The following is a 22,257-nucleotide window of genomic DNA, read 5'->3' on the forward strand; positions in this document are numbered from 1 at the left end:
TTGGCTTGATGTATCTTCTCAAGCACGACATAATGCAAAAGGTCTCCGTCATTCCTCATTGCCTCCGCGAGGCCCCAACATTTCAAAGGAGCTTTTACATGCCTCTGTGAGGCCCATCACTCGAAAGCTTCTTTTTACGTGACAGTTATGTGACACGATTTCACTTGGCTTAATGAATCTTCTCAAGCACAGAATATCACCAAAAGTAGTAAATAAAAAGATAAGATTCACTGCAATGTTCAGTTCAGTCTACCCCTTCACCACCTTCCTGGTTCTGTCACTTACTTCTGATATATTTAAAGAAATAGTGTTATATGACTTATTTGTACTGACAAAGCTTATGGTTTAAACTTAATTCGTACTTGATTAATAATTGCTGATAAAAATCTCTTAGATAGATTACTTACAAGTTTGGATTTTGTCAAGATTAAAAGCTAATGCTCTTTCATGAATGAATCATACACACACACACACACACACACACACACACACACACACACACACACACACACACACACACACACACACACACACACACACACACACACACATACGTGTACTTTGATTATTTAGTACTTAATGCACTTGTTATGGCATGTCCCCCAAATATTATCTCATCATCATCATTATCATCATCATCATCATCATCATCATCATCAGCTGCAGCATCATTATTACCACAATTATCTTAGAAATGATTTATTAATTAGTTAGGGAGATTTGGTTATATTGCCAACCATTCAAACTTAATCTAACAGAGAAAAATGTATGTTAAAATGATCATGGTGGGCTATGAAAAGTGGCAAAACTGGCACTCAGTGTGTGTGTGTGTGTGTATATGTATATATATATATATATATATATATATATATATATATATATAGCTTTTTCTCAATTGCAAGTGCAGAATTTGAAGTCATCACAGCTGGAAACCCTCAAGCCAATTTTCAAGTTATGTTAGATCTGAATGAAGGCATTTCATTATTCTTATAGAAGACACTCAGGAATATCACCAATGTAGTGGTGCCAGAGACTGAGAATTATTGAAATTAGGATCTAAAGCAGTGGTTCTCAAATCATGTTCTGCATTGCTGCAAAATTTTTTTGGTGGCTGGATGTTGGTGGAGGGCTTCTTAGCAACAGGAAGGGCATCTGGCCATAGAAAATTTGGGCCTTATGCCTAGAGTAGAAAAGAATATAAGTTTTAATTGAGAGCGTTTTTTAAAAAGAATTTCCATACAAAGTACAACCAGTTATATTAAACTTCCAATACTAAGTACAACCAATAATTCTTATCTTTCCTTACGAAATGCATCAGTAACTTTTATTCACTTGATCTTCAGTGTGCCACGACATCAAAAATATTGAGAATCACTAACCCATATAATAGGAATCGTTCACCTCTACCGAGAAGAGATTACTAACCTGTTTCATTTTTCATAATTCTGCAGAAATTGGGGCATAAGTATTTTAACTTTTATAGAACATTAAATACAAACTAGAGTTCAAAGAAAATAGCAGTGGTCTTCATCAGTGAAATTAATTTTGATATTAAAACTATTCCTTCTTTATGTTCCATGCCTACATGTTTTAGCAACCATAGAATTATGAATAAAGCTTCTTCTTGAGTCATAGAGACTCACAGAGCCGGTTTCTTGGATTCTGTGATGTATATATTTTCCCTCTGGATCGGATGCAGGTCTGTTACAGGAATACTCATTTTGTACCAGCTGAGTTGACTTGAGTAATGTAAAATGAAGTGTTTTGCTCAATAACCCAATGCATCACCCGGTCCAAGAATCGAAACCACAATCTTAAGATCATGAGTCCAACACTCTAACTACTAAACCAGACACCTTCATTTAGCAAGCATATTTACTACTTTATTTAAGCTCTTCACTCCCAGTAGAGCATAGACTGTTGACAACTCTTCTCTACTGTTCTTGATATTGGACTGTTTTCCTCCAAGGAAGGCCTTTCTCTTTGAGGTCTTATTTGTTTTGAATTGTTATCAGTGCTTCTGTAACTTTTCCTTTTCTTACGTAGGTTTGTTGGCCCTATGTAAATTGATTTTTACCTTTGTGAAGAGGTGGTCCATGTTAATCTACTTTCTATGCTTTGACTTGTCCAGCATGGGAGATCTTACCAGAGCTTTGCGTTTTGCTGGCTTGGCTTTCGAGGTCAGTGAGCCATACAATCCACCATACTGCAACAATGACTGAACCTTGTAATGGTTGAGCAATCATGGACCCCCGCTTTTTTTTCGTATTTTTTTAGTTAGTGAGGGACACACTGTCCATAACTTCATTTTTGGATTTGGTTTGCAAGATTCTTTATGTGAGTTTGTGTGTTGAAGCATATTTTGTTGTGTCTAGGGAAGGTCATTCTGTTTTTGTGCCTTATTATTTAACACACTCACTGGTAAAGTTTCCACTCATTTAGTTATTTATTTCTCCTAAAATTTTCGTTGTGTCTTGCAACCTTTTCAATAGTTCTTGACTGTCCATTATCCGAGCTGCGTTCTTTTTGTCTGTTTGTGCGCATGTGTGTGGGTCAGTATGTGTGCACATATGAATGTATGTATGCATGCGTATGTATACATGTATGTATGTTTGTACATTTGTATGTATGTATTCTGCATATTCATGTGTCTGTGTGTTCATGTTTGTGTGTTTTTATATGTGTGTGTGTATAAGTAAATGGCCACATATTATAAGTATGGAAAACACCACATCATAACAGATACCCAGCAGTGCATTGTTTCCTTGAGCAAGGCACTTTATTTCACATTGCCTCAGTCCACTCAGCTGGCAAATATGAGTTATACCTGTAATTCAAAAGGGCCGGCCATGTCACATTCTGTGTCACACTGAAAGGGATGATGAGACATGTCATCATCGTTGTCATCATCATCATCGTCATCATCATCATCATTGTCATTATCATCACCATCATCATCATCATTGTCGTCATCATCATCATCATCGTCATTGTCATCATCATCATCACCATTTAATGACTGTCTTCCATGCTGGCCTGGGTGGAAGAATTTGACAGGATCTAGTGAACCACAAGGATGCATAGATGTCTAGTGTCGGCTTTTGTATGATTTCTGTAGTTGAACGTCCTTCCTAATGCCAACCACTTTACAGAGTGTCCTGGTTGTGTTTTTACATGCCACTGGCACGTGTGAGGTCACCAAGTAACTTGCAAAACCAGAAAAGATGATGACTAATGAATCTAGATCTTATCTTTGGTTTCTATAGAAATTAAGTGGAGTACGATTAAAATTTGTTTCCAATTTTGGAAATCCTCTTTCTTAATAATCTGTTTTGAAGCATACTTGTGTTTTACATGGAATGTGAAACGGTACTCTAGCCATGAGAGGCATACTAACACTACCGGTTTAATAGTACAAATGCCTTACATTGTTACAGTCTCAGTTCACATGTACAAATAAATGCGCAGCGCCATTCGAGGAAAATTGCAAAGCCAGATTTTTGTATCTGCATAAAATCTTGAATCACAATATTTTCTGTTTATCTTTCTCTTGTTCCTGTTTCGCGACACACCTTCATTAAAAATACTTTTGTCTTGACTCTGTATCGGCATATCTTCAGATTTCCATATCACATGTGTTTCCTGTAAAACAATATTAAAAATCTATCTAACCCCGTTCAGCCCTCCTATCCTTCTCATTCTTCAACAAAACAACCCTTTGCTCTCTCTCCCACATGAAAAACAACAACAACAACAACAAACTACCCTATCTCTGATCAAAAGACTTCGCAAATGTTTGACCCCTTAGGTCATCTTAATATTTACTTTAGTTATCTTAATCTATACTTTGTTTTGGCTTCAAATGTTGTAAATTTTGGTTTAGGGGTCTTGGTCAAAAATGGAATAATGTTTCCAAAATTTAAGGCGTTGTCCTTGCAATGGCTTATTTTGATTTCTAGAATTATAATGTTTTTTTGTTTTTTTTGTAGAGAATTTTTTTTTTTCAGAATCTATAATGTATGGCTTTGTCTGATTTCCTCACATATTAAATATCTTTTTCTCCCCCACTCCTTATCTCTGCTTCATCTATCTCTTTCCAATGCTTTTTAATTTCTACATCGTCTCAACTCCCAAAGAACTGTTCTTCTGTCTGTCTGTCTCTCTCTCTCTCTCTCTCTGTTTGTCTCTCTCTCTCTCCCTCTTGTAGTTTTTATCATTATCATAACCATTCTGTTCTTTTTGTACCTCCTCCCCATCCCTCTTTATTCTAAACATCTGTATGGCGTTAACCCTATTTCTGATATAGGCCAACATCTGCTTGGCATTAACCCTGTTTTATGTAGGTCAATCCAATTAGCCTATTTGCATTTCTTTTATAGGAGAGAGAATGTTTGTTATAAGGTATAACCATACTGATGTGCTAATCCAAACAAGACCCTGTTTTATTTTATTCTGTTTTTAAATGGGAATGCTTATATGCTGCTTTTTAAAAAATATTTTATCTATCACTTGGAGAAACAGAATTTAAGAATAATGACTTAACACAAGGCACTTTCTAATTATATTTTCCTAATGGTATGAAACATCCACTGTATATATATATATATATATATTATTATATGTATTTATTTTCTCCTAGTTAATAAATAACTCGGACAAAATAACGTAACATCCTTCTCCAACTACAGTTCTCATATTCGGTTAAAATGTCTTACGTTTAAGCTGGTTCCCATGCATTTCCCTGAAGAGAAGATTACATTCTTATCAACATCACCTATTCCTATGGAAGGTATAATTTGTAATCTTTGAAACATGTTGGAAATAAAAGTATGCAGTTAACATATGCGTTTTACTCCATTTACTAAATTTATATATATATATATATATATATATATATATATATATATATATATATATATATATATACAGTGGATGTTTCATACCATTAGGAAAATATAATTAGAAAGTGCCTTGTGTTAAGTCATTATTCTTAAATTCTGTTTCTCCAAGTGATAGATAAAATATTTTAAAAAAGGCAGCATATAAGCATTCCCATTTAAAAACAGAATAATCATCATTTAACATGCGTTGTCCATGCTAGCATGCGTTGGACGGTTTGACTGGGCTAGCATGCTGGAAGGCTGCACCAGACTCCAGTCTAACTTGGTATGGTTTTCTATGGTTGGATACCTTTCCTACCCCCCAACCACTCCGAGAATGTAATGGGTGCGTTTACTTGCCACTGGCATGACACCAGTATCTGCCATGACTGCAATTTTGCTCAGCTCAATGGGTCTTCTTCTCAAGCACGACACAATACCAAAGGTCTCAGTCATTGCTTCTGTGAGGCCCAACACTCGAAAGGAACTCAGCCATTTTGTGTCTGTGAGGCCCAGTACTTGAAAGGTGTTTACATGCCACCAGCACGGGTGCCAGTTACCACAACTATGATTTTACTTGACTTGATGGGTCCTCTCAATCACAACACATCGCCAAAGGTCTTGGTCACTAGTCATTACCTCTGTGAGATTCAAAGATTGAAGATCATGCTTCACCACCTCGTCCCATGTCTTCCCGGGTCTACCACTACCATAAGTTCCCTCCACAGTTAGAGATAGGCACTTTTTTACACAATATTTGTCTCCTAATATCTCTTCTAAACTTCTGCCATAGTAAATCTTCAAGTTAGAAAAGATTTAAGTGGTGTAAGTGAAAAATATAGGGTTTGTAATTCATGCAGTTTGTAATAAAAAGGCTCCACTTATTTGTTGTTTCAATGTCCACTTTTTTTTTCACAGTAGCATGGTTGAAATAGGGGTCTGGTTTTGAAACAGGATTTTTTTACAGCCTTGATGCACTTCCTGTCACCAACCCTTTTTGTTTTCAAGTAAGGATTTAAAAAATTTTATTTCATAGAGATGAAAGGCATAGTTGACCTTGGCAGTATTTGAATTCAGAATGTAAAGAGTCTGGAGAAAGATTGCAAAACATTTTGTCTGATGCTCTAATGATTTTGCCAGATAATAAAAAGAAATGAAATATTGCCAGTGTATGTATTTTTATTGGCAAAACGACCCTCTCAAGGCACAACATCTGTTTTAACACATGATTTCTTATAAAACACCCCACCTCCTCCACACATAAATAACCCAAACAAACTCTATTTTTTATCTTATAAGATGATTTTCTAGTTGAGTAACTCAGGTCACCACTTAAACTAAGCTGATGATAAAGAGATAGTAAAAGATAATAAACAGATCAAATAATACTTAGGAGCAACCTGGCTCAGCTTGTCTGGATCAACACTTTACATGTTAACATGCAGTCATTGATTGTAGGAATGCTGTGTGGTAGTGAGGTTATGTTATGCCTGTTGGCAGATCCAGCTGGCTTATGTAAGCCTGTAGGTTAGGTCATGGTAGCGGTAGAGATGAGTGGTTTGACCTCAGCCAATGTCCAGTTCCTTGGGAATTAACAAAGGTCATATTACTAAGAATCACCATCAGTTGGTTATAAGTGCAGGTAAGTGTCTTCTATTATAGTCTCAGGCTGATCAAAACCTTGTGAGTGAATTTGGTAAATGGAAACTGAAAGAAGCCCTTTGTCAATATGTGTGTGTATGTGTACTCACTTAGGTATTTGGCCAAACAGTTAGGTGCAACCCACAGATCTCTTGTTCTATCTAGTTCAGTGGTTCTCATCCAAAGTCCATATGGCCCCTGTGGGTCCATATAAGATTTTGCAGGGTCCATGCAACAAAATAGTAAATTGGGGAGCGACAGTAGCATTTTAAGTGCCCCTGAAAAATTTTTGCTTTCGATGTATGTATTTGTATGTATTGCAAGAAACAGCAAAGTTTCTTTCTCTAACATTTTACATAGTTCAACCTACACAAGTTAATATGCAAAAAATAAAATAAACATTTTGAAAGAAGTATCTATAAAACTAGTTTTTAAACATCAAATAGCGATGGGGTCCACCAGAATAAAATAGTAATCAAAGGGGTTCATAGATAAAAAATGGTTGAGAACCCCTGATCTAGATCATGGTTCCCTTTTTTTCTTTTTTTCTGTATTTCCCTTTGTTTACCTGTTCACTGTCCTATTTTCCTGCTACTTATGCTAAAAATGTAGTTTTATATGCAACACTAATTATTATGAGGGGTTAATGAAAAGTTCCTGGCTTTAAGTGTATTGTGAAAGGCTTGGTTGGAGGTCCAACCTTCTGAGTTCTTTTGTAGGGCTTAGAAAAACTGAAGGACTGCTGCAGTAAGTGTGTGAATCTGAGAGGGGAATATGTTGAATAAAATCATAATTAACTGATCCTCCTGTATTTTCTTTTATCCAAAGCCAGGATCTTTTCAGCACCCACCATACATAATATTAATAAGTCTTATATTATTCTAACATCAGCATTTTAAAATCAACATTAACCCTTTTCCTTCCATATTTCTGTTGAAATACACTACATTTCTTTCAATTAATTTAGATTAGAAAATAATGAGGAATATAGCAAAGTAACTTCGTCAATATTAAGCTGATGCTTGGAACATAAAGTAACACAATATTTTAATGTTTTAATTTAGATCGTTTTTAAACAGGAAGTCTCTAGGTTTAAGGAGACTAAATATTGTGAAAACTATGACTAATGGTAAAGAATTTTTCATTCTAAAACCAATTACCCCACTGACATCCCCAAATTATTTTCCTGTGAAATCTTAAAATTACATCCCTAAGGGAACTTTCTTCCTGGTTAGGAATTGTAGTTCTAGATGTTTTAGACATACCATTCCACTTCTTATGTGAAGATCAATTTCTGATATTCAGTAGTCTACTGTAAAGAGTATATATTTCTTCTCTGGATGGGATGGCAGCCCCTTTGCAGGGTTACATATTTTTACTAGCTAAGTGGTCTGGATTAACGTGAAATGGAGTGTTTTGCTCAAGAACACACTGCATTGCCTGATCCAAGAATTGAAACTACAATCTTATGATCATGAATCCAACACCCTAACAACTAAGCCATGCACCTTCACAGAGAAACCAGGAAACCAGTTCTAGGCTCCTTACAGAATAATGTGGACTAACCATTGCAACTGTTGTAGCTGTCACCTGCAAGATCATCTTACTAGGGCTCTACTCTCGTTTGACACAGCAACTCTGGGCTAGAAGAGGCCTTGTGGTAGGCGCCACACCAGATGGCTGGACATGATTAAGGAACATCTCCAGAGGCTCAACATCACCTTGGAGGATGCGGAGGGGCTGGCACGGGACTGCCAGCAATGAAGAGTACCAGTGGACCTAGTCCACTCTACATATGATGACACTTCTGGGACTACTAACCTGGGATGACCCCAACCCCATCAAGCAAAAGCATGAAGCAAGCTAGAAAGCAGCAAGCAACCATTGTAAGGAATGCAGTGTTAGAATTTGGATATGTATTCTCTCTACTGTCCAGTCTATATTTCTTTACATCTCTGTCGATTCTGGTGGGAGCTAGAGTACTCGCCAATTGATGTTTCTCTGCACTCCTCATTGGTGGTATGCACTCCATTATAGTGTTTGGGACTAATGTGGTTATTAAGGGTCTGAGCTGAGTATATTTTACTTGTTTCAGTCTTTGGATTGCGACCATGCTGGGGCACAACCTTGGAAGGTTTTAGTCAAACAGATCAGTCTGGTACTTATTCCATTGGTCTCTTTTGCCAAACTGCTTAGTTATGGGGATATAAAAAACGAAAAAAAAAAAAACAACACCAGTTGGCAGGCAGTGTGGTGGTGGGACAGACACAAAGGCACACACACACACACACACACACACACACACACACACACACACACATGCTGTGCACATACACATGCTGCACACCCACACATGTTGCACGTGCACACACAGGCACACAGACACACACAATGGGTTTCCACAGTTTCACTGACCAAATCCACTCACAGGATATTGATCAGCCCAAGGCTATGGTAGAAGACACTTCTCCAAGATACTGTATGGTGGGACTGAACCCGAAACGATGTGATTGCAAAGCAAGCTTCTTAACCACACAGCCACATCTGCACCTGAGTAGAAGAGATGATTTCAAAGAAGCTGTTCTCGGTATGTCTAAGTATTTAAGGATGATTCTACAAGCAGTGGACAGGGATTGTGGAGGCTGGAATCTGCTGCAGAAGCAAATGCTTCCCCTTGTCCAGGTGATCTGGATAAATTAAATTTATTTCTGTGTATTCATGTTAATGTGGAAGCGCAATGGCCCAGTGGTTAGGGCAGCGGACTCGTGGTCATAGGATCGCGGTTTCGATTCCCAGACCGGGCATTGTGAGTGTTTATTGAGCGAAAGCACCTAAAGCTCCGCGAGGCTCCGGCAGGGGATGGTGGCGAACCCTGCTGTACTCTTTCACCACAACTTTCTCTCACTGTTACTTCCTGTTTCTGTTGTGCCTGTAATTCAAAGGGTCAGCCTTGTCACCCTGTGTCACGCTGAATATCCCCGAGAACTACGTTAAAGGTACACGTGTCTGTGGAGTGCTCAGCCACTTGCACGTTATTTTCACGAGCAGGCTGTTCCGTTGATCAGATCAACTGGAACCCTCGACGTCCTAAACGACGGAGTGCCAACAACATTCATGTTAATATATGCTCAGTCCTTTTGACTGCATAGAGTATATTTTATATCAAACATAAGGAGACAACTAATTAAGACCATACATTAATTAAAGTTTGTGAAAGTACTATGAAACCAGTATTGATCACAAATTAACTCTTCTCGTTTGTTTAATTTTACCTCTATTTTTCCATGCCAGTTGGTTGCCCTTATAGTGACTAACCTTTACCTGTTTTTCAGCTAAGGTATATCTGATTCCATCTCTTCAAAGGCCCAAAGCTAGCTAACAATCTGTTTGACAGGAGAAATAACAGAATTGTCATCACCTGTAGCTGAGCAATTTTCTGTGAGTTAAACATATGCATGAACACGTTGTTGTTGGCACTCCGTCACTTATGACGTCGAGGGTTCCAGTTGATCCAATCAACAGAACAGCCTGCTCGTGAAATTAACGTGCAAGTGGCTGAGCACTCCACAGACACGTGTACCCTTAACATAGTTCCTGGAGATATTCAGCGTGACACAGTGTGACAAGGCTGACCCTTTAGATTACAGGCACAACAGAAACAGGAAGTAAAAGTGAGAGAAAGTTGTGGTGGAAGAGTACAGCAGGGTTCGCCACCATCCCCTGTCAGAGCCTCGCGGAGCTTTAGGTGTTTTCACTCAATAAACGCTCACAACGCCCGGTCTGGGAATCGAAACCGCGATCCTATGACCACGAGTCCGCTGCCCTAACCGCTGGGCCATTGCGCCTCAACTGCACGAACACATAAACACACATATACACACACGCAATGGTCTTTCAGTTTCTGTCTGCCATATTTGCTCACAAAGTTTTGGTTGCCCTGAGGCTACGTATAATAGAAGAAACTTGCTTAAGGTGCTATGCAGTGGGATGAACACTGAAGCTGCATATAGCCAATTTAATATTTAGATGATCATCGTTTTAACTTATCGTTTACATTAAAAAATCTTATTCATTAAACTAAAATTTATGTGTTTATGTTATGTGATTTTTGTGTGTAATTATTAAATTGCTGAATTGCACACTTGTGATAAAGTGTGTCAAATATCTGTTACATATGTATGAGTCTGTGTGGCTGTGTGTACATATGTATGTGTGTGTTTATTGAGGATTGCCTGTATTTAATTAGAACACTGTGTGAAACCTTAGTGTGGATTTAATTATATAGTTAGGCCATCTCATTCCACATGCTTCTATGCACTTACATTTGCACTCTTTTCCTGATAGTTAATTTGAGTATAATTTGTAAAACTGGTTCTTAATTTTGTTAATTGATTTGTGACAGCTGTGATTTTTTTTTTTTTTTGTGTCTATTTTTCTCCCCTGGAATACTTTACCAACTTCTCTTTGTCATTTGCTATCCCCGACCGCATCAGTATATGTGTGACAATATAGGTGTCTTGTACTCTGGTCCTGGCCTGATCAAAACCTTGTGAGTAGATTTGGTAGACAAAAACTGGAAGAAGCTTATGTGTATGTGTGTGTGTGTGTGCATGCGCGTGTGTATATATTCATTTATTCTTTTACTTGTTTCAGTCATTTGACTGCAGCCTTGTTGGAGCACTGTCTTTAGTCGAACAAATAAACTCCAGGACTATTCTTTGTAAGCCTGGTACTTATTCTATTGGTCTCTTTTGACCTCTGCTAATTCACGGGGACATAAACACACCAACATCAGTTGTCAAGTGATGGTGGAGGGACAAACACAGACACACACACAAATATATATATATATATAAACATAATTAAGGGATCAGCAAATATTTGCTTTACCATATACCGAAGTTCAGAAATAGCAGCTAAAAAAGCTGAGAATCCCACAGATAGTATCACTTGTAACTCACAAAGGCGAAAACAAGAAGAAAAAAACAATGAAAAACTAACCAATTCCGAAAGTTAACAGTAGACGCGTTTCTGGATTATGATTGATAATCAATTTCCTTCATCAATACTGTATTCCAGTAGTAAATTCGACTATGCTAGCAAACTGTGCAAGCATGGACGAGTAACATTCTACACCGACACAGATCTGAAAGCATAACCGAATCCACCTCGGTCAGCCAGTCTAACTGTCCTTCCTTCAAGAAATTACCATGTGCGCGACAAGTGATACTGCAGAGAATCTGCGTATACTAACAGGGAGTGAATAATTATTACAAATTAAAAGGGTAAAGGATTATCAATTTATTAATTAATAAATCAATTAATAATTTTTACCAAATAATTTTTACCAAATAATTTTTAACAAATCCTTATCCAGACCTGATCCCAATGCTGGATGTTCAAGACCCAAATGAAGGGTAGATTTTCAATCCCAGGATCATCCTGGTTCCAGAAAGGTATATGTCTATGTAGAGCAAAATATAAACTGAGATACAGGGTCTCGGATGGACAGACAGAATTTCATGTTTATTATCGCAGAGGCGGTACCATAGCCAATGAGAGTTATCCGAGGCGTGGTTATTGCTAGTTGAAAATTATTATTATTATTATTATTATTATTATAATAACACACACACACACACACACACACACACACACACCAATGAGGTCATTGTTTTGAGATTGAAAAATTCTTTACCATTAGTCACAGTTTTTGCTCAGTTTAGGTTCCTTAAACCTTTTGATGCCAAAGCATCTGAGACCACCGTTGGTTTGATGATACAAACTTCCTGTTTTAAATGATCGAAATTAAAACTTCTTATTAAAATATCATGTTATGTTCCATGTATCAGTTTCATAATGATGAAACCACTCAAACAAACACGACCACTCAAACAAACTGAGTCTTCAACTTGTTCCATTTGCCAAAAGGTTTGCAAAGGCATCAGTAGGCCCTAGGAGACACATTCATGTCCATAGAACATGATTAACGCTTTGTTTTACTGAATCCTCATTTGTTGTTCATGACAAGAGAATCCATCATCATATAGATAGATAGATAGATATACAGGTGAGAAAGTAGATTTCGAATGCAAAACTCTACAAACAACAGAGAAAGGTTGGGTATTCACCCTTATAATCACTTTCTGGCAACTTTTTTTCCGTCTTACAAGGGCAAATACCCAATCTTTCTTTCCCCTTCTCCCCTCCCCTCCCCCTCTCTATATATAAGTGTATGTGTGTACACATACATGTATATGTGTGTGTGTGTAGATGTATACATATATATTTTATGTATATGACAAATGATTGATTACAAGTGAAGTATATAATGAAATATGTATTTATGCTGAAATGACATGATAGCATTGTTCGATAATAATGTAATAATTAACTGAACTATGGAATGGAAGCAGCAGTTTGCATATTACTGCTCTTTCTCATTGGTGTTTTATTGCATTCCAGCTTCAGTTTTTATGCAGCAGAGTCTTAATGTCTCATGAGACGAAATGCTTAGTCATCTGTATGAATTCTCTCCCTGCACTACAAATGCACACACGCATACATATGCATATACAAATGATGATGATGATGATGATGATGATCACTATTGTTCTGATCATCATGATCATCATCATCATCATCATCATCATTTAACGTCAGTTGTTCATACTGGCATGCGTTGGATGGTTTGACCAGGGCTGGTAAGCTGAGGGGCTGCACCAGACTCCTGTCTGATCCGGCATGATTTTCTACAGCTGGATGCTCTTCCTAACGCTAATCACTCCAAGGGTGTAACAGGTGCTTTTATGTTCCACCGGCACAAGGGCCAGTCATGTGACACCAGTATCTTTCATGACTATGATTTCACTTGGCTTGATAGGTTTTCTTCTCGAGCATGGCAGATCGCCAAGGGACTTGGTCATTTGTCACTGCCTCCGTGAGGCCCAATGCTCAAAAGGTGCCTTTAATGTGCCACCAGCATGGGTGTTAGTTACGATTTGAACCTGGAATCTTCTGATCTGTAGTTATCCATTGCACCACAATACCTTATTTGATGTCCACTTTTCTGTGCTTGCCTGGTTCAGATGATACTTGTTGAGGCAAATTTTGTATGGTTAGGTGCCCTTCCTGTTGCCAACCCTCACCTGTTTCCAAGCAAGATAATATTTTCTCATGGTCCAGCATACATGTTTTTCATGGAAGATTGGAAGTGAACAATATTCTTTCCTACTCTAGGCACAAAGCTAATGTTTTTGTTAGCCCAACCGCCTTAAAATTATAGAATCTTTTCTCCTCTAGGCACGAGGCCCAAAATTTTTGGGGAGGGGCCCAGTCAATTAGATTGACCCCAGTATACTTAATTTATTGACCCTGAAAGGATGGAAAGCAAAGTCGACCTCGGCGGAATTTGAACTCAGAACGTAAAGACAGACGAAACACTGCCAAGCATTTCATCCAGTATGCTAATGTTTCTTATTTCTTTATTGCCCACAAGGGGCTAAACATAGAGGGGACAAACAAGGACAGACAAAGGGATTAAGTCGATTACATTGACCCCCCAATGCGTAACTGGTACTTAATTTAGCGACCTCAAAAGGATGAAAGGCAAAGTCGATCTTGGCGGAATTTGAACTCAGATTGGCATTAAGAATGGCATCCAGCTGTAGAAACATTGCCAGATCAGATTGGAGCCTGGTGCAGCCGCTGGCTCTCCAGACCTTGGCCAGACCATCCAACTCATGTCAGCATGGAAAATGGACGTTAAGCGATAATGATGATAATAATATACTTCAGGCTTCTTTCAGTTTCCATCTACCACTCACAAGGTTTTGGTTGAGTGGTTTCCACATTCACTCACCAGGCTTTGCCCTGCTCAAAGCTATTGCAGAAGACACTTGCCCAAGGTGCCACGCAGTGGGCCTGAACCCAGAACCCTGTAGTTGGGAAACAAGCTTCTTACCATGCAATCATGCCAAGCTCCTTTCAGTTTCCATATATCAAATCCTCTGACAAGGCTTTGGTCAGCTTGATGCTGTAGTAAATGTTGGTGCACAGTGCAATTGAACTCAAGACAGCATGGTTGGGAAACAAACTTCTTAACGATGCCCAATAATTCTGCTTAATTTATCATGCCATTAATGTTCCACATGAAACCAATACTTGATAATATGAAACAAACAGTTGAGGTGAAGTGTGTTGTTAAACATTTCTCATTGATTTAATATGTTGTTTCGATGCAGATTCTAGATGTGTGATACATATTTTATCTGTCTGAATACTATATGCATGAGTATATATACATATGTGCATGTGTATTTGTGTGTGTGTGTGTGTGTATATATATATATATATATATATATATATATATATATATATATGTATATGTGTGTATGTATATGAAGCTAACTATATTTCTTCCATTGATAGAACGTTATTCGAGGCAGATAATTGACTTGTGTAATATTTCATCCATTCATATAATTGTTTGTATTCAAGGAAAGATATTCCCCATTGATAAAACCTGGGTTGTTTCAGTGCTGATTGTATAGCATAAGATATATATATATATATATATATATATATATATATATATATATATTTGTCTTTATATGTTTCAGCCGTTAGACTGCAGCCATGCTGGAGCACTGCCTTAAAGAGCTTTTAGTCAAATGAATTGACTCCAGAACTTACTTTTTCTTTAAGCCTGGTACTTATGCCAAACTGCTAAGTTACGGGGATGTAAACAAACCAACAGTGGTTGTCAAGTAGTGGTAGGGACAAACACATACACACACATAGTCACACTCACACAATGGGCTTCTTTCAGTTTCTGTTTACCAAATCCACTGACAAGGCTTTGGATGGCCTGAGGCTATAGTAGAAGACTCTTGTGCAAGGTGCTATGCAGTGGGACTGAATCCAGAACCATGTGGTTGAGAAGCTAGCTTCCTACCACACAGCCATGCCTGCACCTTTAAAAGATCATCATACATGCATACGTTTTATATATATATATATATATATATATATATATATATATATATAAATAGTGAAGGCACCTAGCTCAGTGGTTAGAGCATCGGGCTCACAATCATGAGATAGTGAGTTTGATTCCCGAACTGGGCTGGAGGTTCGCAATCAATATATTATCTAGCTACATCTGGATGCGTGTAGGTTCATTTTTGATAGCATGCTCGTGTATTATAATTATAAAAAAAGAAACTGCATGTATAATACATAACTTAGAAGCAACGCTGTGGATGTGCCAATACACACGAGCTTGAGACACAGCCACCCTCACGCACTTCTCATGAGGAATTCTGGAAGGAGCACATTATGAGACCACTGCAGAGACGCTTCCAGAAAAAACAAATTTCAGTAACCATTGGAAAACCAATTATAGCAGTGACTCGATCAATTCCTAGTGAAATCTGAAAAAGGAATTTTTGTATTCAGAAATATTATTATTATATCAGACTATGGATAATTAAATTATAACAGTTATTATAGTCCACTCTGCATTGTTGTGCCATTCAAGACACGTTATATTTTAAGGAAAAAAAAAAGATTCATATGTAGGTAAATCAGAAAGTAATGCAATTTTTATTAGCACTACTTTTTAGCCCATCTACATTTGTAAAAGAGATGAATCAAAAACCAGTAAGAACAAGAGCATTCAGAGAGCACAAACCTCTGCCAAGGCAACACCAACGTCCTCTCAATGATTAGCCGGGATGATTTTTAAAATGAGAATATCTGAAATAAACTTGACTGATCTCACAAACGAGAATACTAAAAATGAACCTGACTGCTCTCAAAGATTAAGTAAAAAAACTGGTGAAATAATCCAGAATCCTTGTCTGGTATCCAATTGATCTCCAAATCTAGTCAGTTCCTGTCAGTCACGAAGCCAAACATCCCTGAAAGTTTCATCTGAATCCATCCAGCGGTGCTTGAGATATCTTGTCCAAGGGCAAAGCAAACACAACTGAAAACAATACCTCTGCCTTCACTAAGTCGGAGATAATAATAATAATAACAAGAAGAGCACTCAGAGAGCACAGGCCTCTGCCAAGGCAACACCAACGTCCTCTCAACGATTAGCCAGAGATAATTTTTAAAATGGGAATATCTGAAATAAACTCAACTGCTCTCACAAACGAGAATACTAAAAATGAACCCGATTGCTGTCAAAAATTAAGTAAAAAAAAACGGAAAAATAATCCAGAATCCTTGTCCGGTACTGGATCAATCCCCAAATCTAATCAGTTTGTGCCACTCATGAGGCCAAACATCCCTGAAAGTTTCATCTGAATCCATCTAGCAGTTCTTGAGATATCTTGTCCATGGTCAAACAAACAAACAAACAAACACGACTGAAACCAATACCTCTGCATCGGTTGTCAAGCGATGTTGAGGGACAGACACACAAGCACACATTTTTTTTTTTTTTTTTTGTGCGGGTGGCACATGAAATGCACCATTTTGAGCGTGGCCGTTGCCAGTACCGCCTGACTGGACTTCGTGGGGGTGACACGTAAAAGCACCCACTACACTCTCTGAGTGGTTGGCGTTAGGAAGGGCATCCAGCTGTAGAAACTCTGCCAAATCAGATTGGAGTCTGGTGCAGCCATCTGGTTTCACCAGTCCTCAGTCAAATCGTCCAACCCATGCTAGCATGGAAAGCGGACGTTAAACGACGACGATATATATATATATATATATATATATATATATATATATATATATATATATATATATACGATGAGCTTCTTTCAGTTTCCATCTACCAAATCCACTCACAAGGCTTTGGTCGGCCCGAGGCTATAGTAGAAGACACTTGCCCAAGGTGTCACACAATGGGACTGAACTCAGAACCATGTGGTTGGTAAGCAAGCTACTTACCACACAGCTACTCTTGCGCCTATGTGAACGTTTTAGCCATACAGCCATGGCTGCATTACAGACAGATGCAGTTTCTACTGTGCAATCTTGACCATGGAACACCCTTTCTTTCTCTCTTTTCTTTCCTCTCATTCTCTGACTGTCTCTCACTCTGTTTGTCTGTCTGTCCTCCTCCTTCCTTTATAAAATTTCTCAAACAAAACCTTTTACAATACATATTTTAATTCACTTGCTACTTTGAGAAATGCAACATATTCCTCATTGATAAGATCATTGCACTATATGCAAATGATTGAGAGAAAGAAAGGGGGGAGAGAGAGAGAGAGAGAGAGAGAGAGAGAGGGGGATGTGATAACTTTATTTAAATGATATTTGCCACTGGCTGTTAGATATTCCTTCCAATCAATATTTTGGTTATTGAATACAAATATATTTTATATATATATATATATATATATATATATATATATATATATTTATAGTTGCAGGCTTGGCTGTGCGGTTAAGAGGCATGCTTCCTAACCACATGATTCTGGGTTCAGTACCACTGCGTGGCCTTTGGGCAAGTGTCTTCTACTATAGCCTCGGGCCGACCAAAGTCTTGTGAATGGATTTGGTAGACGAGAACTTAAAGAAGCCTGTTGAATATGTGTGTGTGTGTGCGTGTGTTTGTGTGTGTGCGTGCGTGTGTGTTTTTGTGTTTGTCCCCCACCCCGCCATCTCTTGATGACCAATGCTGGTGTGTTTACGTTCCTGTAACTTAGTGGTTTGGCAAAAGAGACCAATAGAATAAGTAGTAGGCTTACAAAGAATAAATCCTGGGGTTGATTTGCTTGACTCAAGGTGGTGCTCCAGCATGACCGCAGTGAAATGACTGAAACAAGTAAAAGAGTAAAAGAATATCTATCTATCTATCTATCTATCTATCTATCTATCTATATATATATATATATATATATATATATATATATATATGAGACTAAAGTAAGCAGGACTACTGGACGATATACATCTTCATGTGGGACGCTGTTACTGCTTGAAGTTATTATTGAGTGAGTCACTCTTATTATAGTAACTGATGGTTGGCATATTTGTATCGAATTGTATTTTGGCTGTTGAAGATTGATGGGAGTGGGGCGTAGCAAAAAGATATTAATGTATAAAAGATCTGTCCTTAAAGATAATTTACTTTACTTCTTCGAAATAAATTACACACACACACACACACTCTGTTCAACCCATACCAATATAGGATATAGATGTTAAATGATTAAGTGTGTGTGTATGTATGTGTGTGTGTATGTATGTGTGTGTGTGTATGTATGTGTGTGTGTATGTATGTGTGTGTGTATGTATGTGTGTATGTATGTGTGTGTGTATGTATGTGTGTGTCTGCCAAATCAGATTGGAGCCTGATGTAGCCATCCGGTTTCACCAGTCCTCAGTCAAATCGTCCAACCCATGCTAGTATGGAAAGCGGACGTTGAACGATGATGATGATGATGATGATGATATATAGTAGAAACAATTGATGTGAAAGATAGAATTTACTGGAAACTTTATTTATCATAGTGGTTGTTTCGATACATCCTGCACAGCTCTCTATACGAGGTGGTGGTGCAGGATGTGTCAAAATGACTGTTGTGTTAAATAAAGTTTCCAGTAAATTCTATCTCCCATATGAATTGTTTCTACTATATTCATTGTGCACTGTGGGATTCCTAACTTGGATCCAGTGGCGATTGTGCAATTACTGTGGATGACACCAGGTAGCCATAAGCAATGAATGTGCTTTGCCAACATACTACGAGGGATAAATCCAAAACATGATTTAAATCTAAAACTTAAATCCAAACTTTAATTATAACTTACATAAACAATGATGATGATGATGATATCATCATCATCATCATCGTTTAACGCCTGCTTTCCATGCTAGCATGGGTTGGACGATTTGACTGAGGACTGGTGAAACCAGATGGCTACACCAGGCTCCAATCTGATTTGGCAGAGTTTCTACAGCTGGATGCCCTTCCTAACGCCAACCACTTCGCGAGTGTAGTGGGTGCTTTTACGTGCTACTGGCACGAAGGTCAGTCAGGCGGTACTGGCAATGGCCATGCTCAAAATGGTGTATTTTATGTGCCACCCGCACAAGAGCCAGTCCAGGGGCACTGGCAACGATCTCGCTCGAAAGACCTTACACATGCTATGGGCATAAGTGCCAGAAAGGCGACACTGGGCACAGGTGCCATCACGATTTCGCTTTCGCTTGCCCCAACAGGTCTTCACAAGCAGAGTCTCGTGTCCAATGAAGGAGACGACGTTGGCATGGGTGCCAGTTGTCGAATTTAGTTCGATTTCGATTTCACTTGCCTCAACAGGTCTTCGCAAGCGGAGTTTAGTGTCTAATGAAGGAAAGGAACGCATAAGTGCGCTGGCTACACCCCTGGCAGAGGCTTTGGATTTAGGTCTCACTTGGCTTGCCGGGTCTTATGTATGTATACATGTGTTTGTGTATGTGTGTGCAATGTAGCTGGCATGGCTGTGTAGTTAATGAAATTCACATTGCTATTGCATGGTTTCATGTTCAGTTTAACTGCTTGGCACCTTGGGCCTTCTGCTATAATGTCAAGCTGACCAAAGCCTCGTGAGTAGATTTGGTGGATGGAAACTGAAAGAAACCCATTGTGTGTATATGACGTGTGTGTGTGTGTTTCCTTGTCTTGACATCATGCAACAGTTTTGAATGAGTGTCACCATCATTTATGCAATGACTTTCATTTCTTATCTCTTTACTGCCCTCAAGGGGCTACACACAGAGGGGACAAACAAGGACAGACAAAGGGATTAAGTCGATTACATCGACTCCAGTGCGTAACTGGTACTTAATTTATCGACCCCGGAAGAATGAAAGGCAAAGTCGACCTCGGCGGAATTTGAACTCAGAACGTAATGGCAGACGAAATACCGCTAAGCATTTCGCCCGGTGTGCTAACGATTCTGTCAGCTCGCCGTCTTAATTATGACTTTCGTTTCTACTCTTCCTTGAAAACATTCCAGGTTATTGGAGAAATGGTTAAATGATGGCAATGGGAAAGACATCTGGACATAGAAAATTTGCATATCAGATGTGTTCATAGTGTAAGGTATATCACTTGATTCAACCAACAAGGAAGTAAATAACATCAGATTTATGATGTGTATACTTTATTTTGCTAAAACACCCACCTAAAGTCCCAGATTAAAGCGGAGTGTCTCCTTCTGGCTTATCAATTTCCCATCAACAGAAGTAGGTTATGTGACCTGCTAGTATCAACAGTGTTGCTTTTGAGTCTGGGAAGGGACCCTATATGTAATTACTTGATCTGCTAGAAATAACAGTTGAATTCTCCTCAGATCTCACCCTGCCCCCTTCGGAAAAAAAACCCCCAAAAAAAACATGGCTGCATTGAATGAATGTAATGTGAAATACAATTGATGTAAACAAAAATAAATTAATAAAACTAAAGTTGAGATGGTCATGAGTGGAACACTTTTGATCATAGGTTTGTATTACCATGTCTGACCCGGATTTAAACACGTGTTTGAGCTGGAGACGATGGGTGAGATTGTCATGGCTGGAATATCTTTTGTTATAGGTTTGCTTAGTCAGAGCTTACTTTGGGCTAACATTTATTGTTTAGCCTCAGTTTAGCCCTCTTGGAGCATACTTATGGTCAAAGGCAGTCCAACTATAACCATGTACCCTCTTGTCATTTTAGAGATATCTATGGTCACATTATCTAATACATCATTTCCTTTACTTTTTAAGATGGTATGGTTTGATATGAGGGTATTTTATCTGCTATTTCTAACTGGTGAGAGTGATTGTGTAAGGGCTTTATTGTTGGCTTGAGTAATTGTGTTATTGAGAGAGATAGTGAGCAGGGTTATTTTTGAGGCAAGGGAATATTGAGGCACAACTCATGAATGAGGCTGTGTATTGTTTGAATGACCTGTTGGTAAAGAGGATGGAGTAGACAACAATTTGCTGAGGTGGGCAACATAGATTCCTCAAGATGTCTTAGTGTCTCTCTGGTCAAGTTGAATATACCAGTCTTTTATAACTGTTAACCATCCTTCTAGAATCTTCGGCCAAACTTCTTGGCAAGAAGAGCGAATATTGGGGGAAAACAATGGTGCCATTGGGTTGAGGAGAGATTTGATGAGAAGTACGGAGTATGTTGTGGTGGGCACTGATGGAGTGGCCTGATGTCAAGGAAGGGGTGTATAGTGAAGAAGGTTCTTGTATTCATGGGCCAAAATGTTATTGGGGATCAAAAGGTGTGGTGAGATATATTAAATGTAGAATAGTTAAGTATATGTTGTTGTTGTTGATTAGGCTCATGTCAGTTCTAACTTAGCAGATCTATTACTCTACTCTTTTACTTGTTTGTCATTTGACTGTGGCCATGCTGGAGTACCGCCTTTAGTCAAGTAAACCGACCCCAGAACTTATTCTTTGTAAGCCTAGTACTTATCCTATGGTTCTCTTTTGCCAAACCGTTAAGTTACGGGGACGTAAACACACCAGCATCGGTTGTCAAGTGATGTTGGGGCGGACAAACATGGACACACAAACATATACACACACACATACATATATATACATACATATATACGACAGGCTTCTCTCAGTTTCCATCTACCAAATCCACTCACAAGGCTTTGGTCAGCCTGAGGCTATAGTAGAAGACACTTGCCCAAGGTGCCACGCAGTGGGACTGAACCCGGAACCATGTGGTTGGTAAGCAAGCTACTTACCACACAGCCACTCCTACGCCTA

General features: G+C 38.5%; 1 protein-coding gene and 1 pseudogene across 7 annotated transcripts in view; both read left to right on the forward strand.

The window, feature by feature from the left end:
* LOC106869760 (ras GTPase-activating protein 3) overlaps window positions 1-22,257 on the forward strand; it is a 198,918-nt gene that overhangs the window by 49,448 nt on the left and 127,213 nt on the right. The window contains exon 2 of one of the 7 annotated variants that reach the window (XM_089357840.1): window positions 5,799-5,887. The exons of the other annotated variants lie outside the window; for them this stretch is intronic. The gene's annotated coding sequence lies outside the window, so the exon portion shown is untranslated. The remainder of the gene's footprint in view (window positions 1-5,798; window positions 5,888-22,257) is intronic. 7 annotated transcript variants of the gene reach the window in all.
* LOC128248788 (U4 spliceosomal RNA) lies at window positions 12,048-12,154 on the forward strand (annotated as a pseudogene).

The sequence above is a fragment of the Octopus bimaculoides genome, chromosome 9 (assembly GCF_046866305.1).
Source record: "Octopus bimaculoides isolate indiv1 chromosome 9, ASM4686630v1, whole genome shotgun sequence".
NCBI classification, from domain to species: Eukaryota; Metazoa; Mollusca; class Cephalopoda; order Octopoda; family Octopodidae; genus Octopus; species Octopus bimaculoides.